This window comes from Ambystoma mexicanum, chromosome 6q (assembly GCF_040938575.1).
Source record: "Ambystoma mexicanum isolate Mex_15411 chromosome 6q, UKY_AmexF1_1, whole genome shotgun sequence".
Taxonomy (NCBI): Eukaryota; Metazoa; Chordata; class Amphibia; order Caudata; family Ambystomatidae; genus Ambystoma; species Ambystoma mexicanum.
Genome location: NC_090937.1, coordinates 443,976,367 through 443,987,063, shown reverse-complemented (window position 1 = coordinate 443,987,063; position 10,697 = coordinate 443,976,367).

Genomic DNA, 10,697 nt, shown 5'->3' with positions numbered 1-10,697 from the left:
CGAATGAGCCAGTCGTCTAGATAAGTGTAGATGTGTATGCCCTTGCAGCATAGGTGTGCTGCTACTGGGGCCAAGCATTTCATGAATACCCACAGAGCCGATTTCAGGCTGAAGGGCAGGGCCTTTAAACTGGTAGGGTCATCCCTTGACTACAAAACGCAGGACCCTCTGATGCCTTCAATGAATGGGGATGTGGAAGTAGGCATCCTACAAGTCCAGCGTTGTTCCTCCAGCTGGTCCAGCACGTGCTGCAACGTGACCATCCTAAACTTTTGCCACTTCAAGTACTTGTTTAGGCATCGCAAGTCTAGGATCGGCCACCACCCCTCCCGACTTCTTTCCGCACCAGAAAGTATCTGGAGTACACTCCGGAAGCCCCGGAGGCGCTGAGGGACCTACTCTATTGCCCCTTTTCTCAACATGGCCTTAACCTTCTATAGCAGTACCCTTGGTGAAGGACATCTAGCACCCATTTGTCCATGGTGATGTGTCTCCACTGTTCAACAAAGTTTAATAGCTGGCCTCCCACTGGGGTGCAAAAGTGGGGGTGCAAATTCATGGGCGGTTCAGGCCTGCTTGGGCGTCTGCGTCCTATCTTGCGGACGATGACACTGGCCTTTGCTGCCGTAGGCCTGGGAGCTGCCCCTGTAGACTTCCTCGGTGGTGGAGCAGGAGGGCTGACGATAGGGGGTAGTGCACTCTTTGGAGGACTTGGAGACTCTTCCCTGTGCAGAACGAGAGGACGACCTCCTCTGCTCCAGGGTACCCAGGGAGGGCGCAGTCTGTGTATCGATCTTGATAGTCTAAAAAAGTCTCATCCACCACCTTCCCAAACAGGTTGTCTCCATCAAAAGGAACATCCACGACCTTGAACGGCACGTCCACACGAAACTTGGTGGCCTTCAGCCACACCATTCCTCATCTGGCAGAACCCCAAGTTCACTATGTCCAGTGCCCCCGTAACGATGTGATCCAAAGCCACCAGACCTTCCTGGAACAGGGCCTCAGCTTTCTTGTCGTCAGGAAGGAAATCTTGTATCGGCCCAAGCTTGTACCAAAGCTCCCTGTCGTAACGGCCTTGGCGGCCTTGATGGAGGAAGCTGCGGTGTAGATGATGCGCTTGCCCACTGCATCTAGCTTCTTGCCCTCTTGGTCCAGGGGCTCCTGACCCTGTTCATGGAGGTGGGTTGCTGTGGCTTCTATCCAGTGTTTGTCTTTGGATCTGTGATCTGATGCATTTGATTTAATGCACCTACCAGGTGTCTCCCTGAATCTCCCAGGGCGCTGCTTTCTCCCATCACTGTGGTGGCCGTGACCTTGGCCTTCTTCTACTTGCGGACCGCCCTCTGCCCCAGTGGCTGCCTGTTCTCCTGCTGGCTTTGACATCTCTGAATGGCACTCATTTGCAGGGTCTGGGATATGTGCTGTGAGGCTGAAGTGGTAGCTTTGCAGGGTCCTGCAACTGCTGTCTTCTCCAGAGACAGGAGGGGGTCTTCCCCCTGCTTACCTTCCACAGTCCTTGCCTTATTATGCATTCTAGTGTCCCGGAGCAGAACCCTGGCATAGGTTGGATTGGCTTTTGGCAGAGGGGTGTTCTTTTCAACATCTGGCCTGCCTAGGTGATGGACAAGCTGGCGTGGCGCATGACCAAGCTGCATTTTGCGGACTCTGCGCATGGTAAGAAAGTGAAGGCACCAGATTTGAATGTGGCTGACAGGTCGGAACCACTCCTTGAGACCTCACCAGCAGCGATGCAGGACATTAAAGACATGTTTACCCAGTTGCAAACCGGAATCCAGGCCCTGGACACCAAACTGGATATGCTAACCTCCCAAGTCAACCATATGCAGATAGTCTCAAACACAGCGACAGACTGGACGAGACCGAAAACTGCCTGACCGCAGTGGAAGAGTCCTCTGCGTCCTCGAGAGAAATAGTCAAATTGCAGACGGCATTCCAGGAACTGTTGCAGAAGCAGGATGACCTTGAACTGCGTTCCAGGCAGAATAATATTAGGATAATTGAAAACCCTGAATCGGATGTCCATGGAACTCATGGTTGAAGCCATCCTTCGAGAGACTTTGTGAAAGGATGGTTTTTCATAGTTATTCATTGTGAAGAGTGCTCATTGTATCCATAGCGGGAGGAAACCCGTCCCTTGTGCTCCAGCTCGACCCATCATTGCCAGGCTGCTTAATTATTGGGACAGGGACTTTGCATACCACCGCTCAAGGGAGCTTGGAGACTTTCTGTACAAAGGTGCCTCTGTACGCCTGTTCCCGGATTTCTCCAACAAGGTCCAAGCTTCCAGGAGAACGTTCCTGGATGTGAAGAGAAGGCTGTGGGAGTGGTGCCTTAAATATGCCATGCTCTTCCCAGTCAGACTCCGAGAAGAATATAAGGGGAGGGCACTTTTCTTTCATACCCCAGTGGAGGCTGTGGACTTTCTTGATTCATCATGTGCGGGTTCAATACTCTCTAAGGGTGGTGATAACTAGGGCAAATCCAAGGCTGGGGGCAGGGTTAAATACAGGACTGTATATCTCTTGTTCTGGGCATGTTACCAACCTGACAAACTGCCTCAGTGAAAGTCTATGAGTGGGGTGGGGTTGGCGGGACCTCTGTGTGGTCTTCATGCGACAACACACTTGGGGTGTTGTAGCATTGGGGGGGAACCTAGCTGACAGGTTGGGGTTGTCAGTGGAGGTTGGGAGTTGGGTTGGGGGCTGCAGAGGGCAGTTGAGTTGTTAATCTTGTTATTTCGGACATCCTTGACTCTGCCACTCCTGGGCTGGGTGTTGTATGGATTTTTTTTTACTGTGGGTGGCCCTCTAGGGGTGACTCGAGGGGAAAGTCATTTGATGGTTTTTCAGCAGGCGTTTCGGGGTTCCCTGCAGGAGAAGAGCGTCTAGGGCTTGGTATATTCAGTGTGTTTTTTTCTGTTCTGTTTTCAAAGGATGCGCTGGTTCAGTGTGCCTTATGATAGTTTCCTTATCGATCCCCTGGGCATTTTGGGGGCCAGCAGAGTTGTTCACATTCCTTCTATTGTGATTTCTCATGTGCCATGGTTCCGTCATGCATCACGTATGGATACGCCTTGATGGCTGTCCTCTGAGTTCTGCATGGCTACCAGTGCAGGTTAAATGTCTGACATGGAATGTCGTGGTCTTAACTGCCCCTCTAAAAATAGGAGTCTTGTTGTATATGCAGACACATCATGTTGATGTCGCTTTTCCACAGGAGACACATCTCTCTCCCTCTGATGAAGCTATGTTTGCCAAGTCGTGGGGATGCCATAGACATTGCTCCTCCTTTTCACATTATTCCAGGGCTGTCTGCATAGCTATTTGCAGGGCACTTGGGTTTCACTTCTCTGGCCTCATTAATAATACTGATGGGAGGGCATTGATTCTTTCAGGGATATTACAGGGTCAGGGGCTCTCTGTCTGTCAATTACTATGGCCCCAATACTGATTCCCTTGATACACTGGAGTGGATAGAGACGCACCTGCGGAAGTACCCACCTGACCTTGTTATATGGGTGGGAGAATTTAATGCGGTTCTGGTTGCTGACCAGTACCGGGTCAGGGAGGATCCCAGGGTAGGTATCTAAGGCTATGCATGACCTTCAGCAGAAATGCACCAGTGAACTTGTCGACGTCTGGAGGGATCGTCATCGTATTGGTAGGGATTATACATTTAGGTCTTGGTACATAATGCAGCATCTCTGCTGGATAATATATTGGTCTCACGAGAGGTGCTGGTTGGATAACGGACTGCACTATCATGGCACTTACATTGTCAGACCATGCCACCATGGTTGCCGTGGTGGGCATCCCTGGCAGTAAAGTAGGGGTGCCAGTTGGTTTTTAAGAATGAGAGCCTTATTGACATTGTCTTCCGAGAATCAATCTGGTAACATATAGTTAATTCTTTTCAGGATAATGCAGGGTCCATCGCCTCGTACTCAGTGCTTGGGCAGGGTTTCAAGAGTGTAATTCAAGGGGTGTGCATTGACAAGGAGTCAGAGATTCTTAAAACCGTAAGGGGGGAGCTGGCGGATATTTTAATTCTGCTACAGGATATTGAGTCAAATGGGGAATTCAGGGCTTTAAGTGGGGTAAGAAATCGAGGGGGAGGGGCTCATTTGGGGGCGTGGCTTGTGGGAGGGCGTGGCCTAAAAAGTACGCAAATCTTAGGGTATACACACAAATATATATAAATGTTATATATTTGTGTGCGTACCTTACTATGGTTTGTGTACTATGCAAGCCAGCTTTTCTAAACATAGCAATATGTAACATATAGCGTCGCTGTGGCTGGTTGCCACTTCTGTCAGCTAGCCTGACTTCATTGCAGGCGCATCTCCCGTGACGGCTGCGGCCACGACGAGATAATGCATCCTGCCAATGTTGCGGTAGGACGGGGGCCCCGGCAGGGCCCGGCTCAGTCCCACTTTTTGGAGACAGCCGGGGCCCAGCCCCGGCAGGCCCCGGCCCACTTTAAGCACTGGGGGAATTGCTTAGTGATCCCACGTTGCAGGCGCAATTTCACGGAGCTCGGTAGATTTAGAGAGACTGCCGAGTGGGAGGTGAGGTTTTTACACAGGCAAGTGTTGGTCCGCCAATATGGAGAGGGACAGCATCCAGGGTGGTTATTGGCTCGTGTAGCAAGGGTAGAGACCCCCAGATCTCACATCAGTACCATTATGGGCCGGGCGGGGCCCATAATGATTGCACACTTTGATGCACACTGATGATGAAATTGCTAGGACCCTGTTGGAATTGTACGGCACTCTTTATTCCTCTAAGCTCACGGTACAGCTGTCCTCGAAAGAAGGTTATTTAGATCGGGTGGGCATGTATTGGTTCTCTCAGGGTGAACAGGATTGGCTGTTCAAACCTATAGCCGCCTAGAAGGTCCTTAATGTTATCAATGTCCTGCCTTCAGGGAAGGCATCTGGCCCGGATGGCTACAACACTGGATTTTATAAGAACTATGCAACGATTCTAGTTGTCGGATGGTAGTCTCCCCGAGTCGATGCGTATGGCTGTGGCTGCTCTATGTTTGAAGGTAGCCAAAATGCTCGTCTTATAGAGCAATTTCACTCATAAAAACTTAGATAACAAAATCTTAGCTCGGATTCTGGCAGCTAGACTTGCCCGCTCATGTCTAAACGTGTTAAGGTGGATCAAGCAGGTTTTATCCCTGGATGGTCCACATTGTACGGATCACGTAGGGTCTTCAGTTTCCTATCAGCACTGGATCAACACATCCTGTTGCCACCCTTCTTGATGCCGGGAATGGTCTTTGATTCATTGCAATGGCCCTTCCTGTTCACAGTGCTCAGGCGCATGGTTTTCAGGGAGTTGTTTCTGTCATTGGTTTCACTGCTGTACGCATCCCCTGTAGTTCGTTTGAGTGAACGGCAGGATATTCAAGCCTATCCAATGGGGCACAGGATGAGACATGGGTGTCCTCTCTCCCCCTTGCGTTCGCCCTTACAGTGGAACCACCTGCATCAGTCTTTTCACACATAGTTTGGTAATCTTGTTGTATGCCAATGCTATGATTTTGTTTGTCATAGACACACAGGTTCATCTAGCACCTATTACAGAAGATATCCTCGAGTTCGGTTGATTATCTGGCTTATTTCTCAATCCTACAAAGTCGGTGCTGTTTCCTTTAACCATAGGCATGGTGAGGTATCATGATGGGCTGTGTTTTCAGTGGCATGAGGTAAGCACTCGTTATTTAGGAGTCGAGATAGCATGGTCCCCTCAGATTCTCTACCAAAACAATTATGCGTTGAAACTGATCCTTCCTAGGTTTCTGTACACATTTCTGAATGTTCCTATCGTGGTGCCTAAATCCTTTTTTATAGAAGTCAGACGTTCCCAGTCAAATACCGAAATTTGAATTCTCGAACATGACTGAAGCTGAGGTCATTACCCTCATGCAATCCATTAAGCCATCCAATTGCAAGGGAGATACCTCACCTTTCCACATTATCAGAGACTGTGCCCCTGCCTTGGCTCCCATTATTACAGCCTTCATCAATTCATCATTTCAATCATCGCATGTACCAACTTCCCTAAAAGAAGCCTGGGTCAAACCCCTCCTAAAAAAACATCTCTCGACCCGTCTATCCCAGGGAACTACCGTCCCATCACAACCGTCCCCTTTCTGCTCAAGATTCTGGACAAAGCAGCCTACCTGCAGGTTCAAAAATTCATTGAAGACAACCACCTCCTTGGGCTTCGCCAGTCCGGCTTCCGCCCCCGACACGGCACTACTTGACCTAAAAAATCAAATAGATGACCTAAGAGACACGGGCAAACCAGCTCTCCTCCTGCTTCTAGACCTCTCTGCGGCCTTCGATCTGGTCGAGCACAAGACGTTATGCCACCATCGCACGACCTCAGCCCACTTCTCAACCAAGGCGTGTGACTGGATCTCCTCATTCCTTCAGGAGAGGGTAATGAAGGTCTTCTCCGACTCCGCCAACGCAACACCCAGCCCAATCAAATGTGGAGTCCCACAGGGCTCCTGCATAGCCCCCACACTATACAATCTCTTCACGAGACCTCTCTTCAGGATACTTGACTCCCTGGGCATCTCATATACAAACTATGCAGATGACACACAGGTTCTCATCCCCTTGTCAGGTGACTACACTAAGGACCTGGACACACTCAACAGCATATACGCCACCATTCAATCGTGGATGGCTGAGAATTGGCTTTTGTATAAACAGTGATAAGACTGAACTCCTGCTTGTCGGCTCCCCTTCCACTCTGGGCAAACTGGATACCAAATACCAATCCTTCACTGTAGACAATATCCCCATCAAAGTCTCTCAAACTATCAAAACACTGGGTGTGTATCTCGAGCCCAGCCTCACTATGGACAGACAGGTAAATGCCATCGCCTCATCCGCAGCATATCACTCCAAACTCATCAATGCCATCAGGCCCTTCCTATCATGCCAAAACTGCATCTCAATTGCCAGAGCCATCATCGGCTCCAGACTGGATTACTGCAATGCTCTGTTCATTGGAACCTCCCAAAAAAACCTCGCCAAACTCCAGATTGCCCAAAATAATGCCTTAAGAGCTGCTACAGGCACCTCTCGTAAGGACCACATCTCAGGGATCAGAAGGGAGGTACACTGGCTTCCTATCAAGGAAAGGGTGGTCTTCAAAACCCTGGCCCTTACACATAAGTGTCTTCACGACCTAGCCCCTCCCTATCTGACCCAAAGGATAACCAGACAAACAGTCGCCCGACCTTCAAGGGCAGCCTATGCCAACCGCATCACTGAAGCGCACACACGCAGAGTGCGCGCAGGAGGCACCAGCTTCCCTACTATGGCGGCAACCCTGTGGAACAACCTCCCTGCTCAGATTAGATCAATTGACTCACACTCGGCCTTCCGCAAGGCCCTAAAAACCAACCTCTTCATCTAAATCCCCGTCATTCTAGGTATGCACCTCTACTGTATCACCTTGTATAGGAGAATATCTGTGTTGCCACCTGCTACCTAGACTAGACTGTTAGTAACCAACTGTAACATCCCAAGTGTATCCTATGTAACCATGTGAATGCACCTAAGCGAATGTATTTATATATACCATGTGGGGCCGCTTACTGTAACCCTCAAGCAAGTCTTCTTAAAGTATCCTTATAGCGCCTCATTGCCTGTGGGCTGTAGTGCGCTTTACAAATGCTAAAATAAATAAATAGAAGTGAAATCAATGGCCTTGGGATTTATTTGGCAGGGAAAGCAGCCCCGTGAACATTGAAATAAGCATATGGCTCCAGTGGCGAGAGGTGGGCTGGCTCTTCAGGATTTTGAATTTTACTATACCACTGCAAAGGCATCGTTCCTGTCCTATTGGTTTGCCTCTAACCCGGATAGGTTGTATGTCCAAATCGAACAGGTTCTCTCTTTGCCCTCACTTTTAAGGGCAGAGATATTGACTTTGCTGCATTGTGTAGGTAAACCTTGCAACAGGGTACAAATCACATGTAAGTCCTGGCAAAAAATTTAACAGAAAATGCGTCAAGATGTGTTATGCTCCCCCCCCCCCTTACCAATTGTTTATATACCCAGTATCCCACTGACAAGCGAGAAGGTTTACACAGTGCATGACCAGGTTGGTTATTTCCAGTTGGCAACACCCCCCGCAACCCCAAGGGCAATTTCTTTCGGTGTGGGAGTTTAGATGTATGGGTGGCACCTCTGCACTAGATTACTTTTACATTCTACGCTGCAAAACACGCTGAAAGACTGATGTCCCACTTTTCCTGCCGCACCCCATACTGCCCACCCCCACCCCCTCCTCCTTCATGGGCGAGTTAGCACAGAGAGCAACCCGAAATTGGTTCCTGGGCTACACCTGAACATTATAGATAACGTTGCCGGGTGGGTGAATTACTCTAAGGTGAAATGGGAGCGTTCTTTGTGTGTCCCTATCCCAGATAATATGTGGCGCTATTGCTGTGCCCAGACCAAATAGTAGATTTAAACTTATACACTTTAAATTCCTGCACCAGTTCCATTATGCCCGGCTGACCTGCATAGATTGCTGAGACATCCGATGTGGGTCTTCCCCGACTACACTTACACACCTATCGTGACATTGCCCCGAATTTCTTATTTTTGGTCTCAGGTTTTTGGCATCATAAAGGAGATCATTGGGGAGTGTGTTGTGCCCTCACCCCTGGTGGCACTATTGGGATACACAAAAGAGGTTGCAGGTAATGTTAGACGCCTTGCGGGCTTCCTGTTGGTTTTTGCAAAGAGGAGAATTGCTATGTGTGGAGAAGGGGATGGTCCCCGCAATATGATCAATGGAAGAACGATATTCTGTATTATGATGTAGAAGCTGAATATTGTTTGTTTGTTTATTATTTATAATGCGCGTCATACCCGGGGGTAACAGGGCGCAGTGGTTTCAAGTGTATGCGAAGCTTAGTTACACAAATATATACAGGATACATGCAGATACAAATTAGATACAGAGAGGCATATTCACAGACATGGTATGCAACAGGAGAATATTCAGATCATTTCCAGAGAGGTGTGTGCGAAAACAGTCTGGGAGAGGGATAATTATACGCTACTGTCTTAGCAGTGGTAAACAGAAATCAAGTCAGCGGAAAATGTATAAACTCACTTTAAGAACCTAGTCTCACCATTATGGAAATGGACACAGCACTGCTGGTCATAGAACCGATCACCATACATCAATCAATGTATCATAAAAAATAACATGTTTATTGAGTTTTTTTATATAAATTTATTTCAATATATTAAAAAACAGAATTAAATAACCTTATGCATTGCACAAGTTTTTGGCTAAGCATCCCTAACTTGTACTTTTATATGTATGTCCTTTAGATGTGTTTTTACTCTGGTATTGAGTTTTTTTACAATTGGTCCTCTAACTTGACGATTATGACAATGATTCCATCTTGTTTCGCTGCATTGTTCAGTATGTGCCATTAACATAGTTTTGCTGTTTGCACATTAGAACTCCCTTAGAGTTTCTGTGGGCTTCCCCGATTGAGTGATCCCCTTCACTCACTCAGAGATACCCCCCAGTTACCCTGGTGTTCTCCGTTTAGGAATCTATTTAGATTGATGTACTTTCTGTCGATATTCCTCTGAGGTTTACAATTGACATTGGCACTTTACCACAGTATGCACTTTATCTCTTAAATCATATGACCTAACCTTATGCATTGCACAAGTGCTTGGCTATTTAATTCTGTTTTTTAACATATTGAAATAAATTTATATAAAAAAACTCAATAAACATGTTATTTTTTATGATACATTGATTGATGTATGGTGATCGGTTCTATGACCAGCAGTGCTGTGTCCATTTCCATAATGGTGAGACTAGGTTCTTAAAGTGAGTTTATACATTTTCCGCTGCCAGACCCCATGTTGGAGAATAGCAGGTTTTCAGAATGCAAGGAACTGCTGGGACTGTAGAAGCCAGGTAGCTACGAGCCAGACCATGCACGCACCAAAATGCCAAATGGAGCTTCTTGAAGGTGTTACTGCATTTCATGGAAAGCCAGTGCAGCGCTCGTCAGCAGGCATATATTGGATCATATCTCACAAGCCAAAAAAATATAACAGACGTCTGCATTCTGCACCGTGGAGGTACTGAAGGTAGTACTCCTTAATCGAGTATGTGGAAAAGAACCATGAAATGGTATGTTTACATGGACTTTGGATGGGAAAGGCTACAGCGCGTTGAACAATTCATCTACCTTGGAGCGATATTAAGCTCCAATAATATTGGCCCTGTGTTGAAATGCCACATTTCTCCTAAAGCTAATAATACATTTGTGATGATAAAGAGTTAATCCAAAATACTTGTGGCTTCTCAATTGATGGCCTAATAAAGCTATGCCGGAGTTGCATCCCCTGTATATTATACAGCTTTGAAACTAACATGCAAGCTGAAGCTGTCTGGTTACTAGCATTAGAAGTGAATTCCTGGTGGTCTGCGTTAGTCCTAAGTAAAGTTACAAGTCGGGAAGCTATTCGGCTTCAATTAGTCGTGGTATCTGTTAATCAACTACCAGTCCCAAAAGAGTTTTTATCTTCTTGGTGGAGACACTGTAATAAATCCGTGGCCAACGTAGCAAGCAATAAAAGGAGCATGACACAGGGA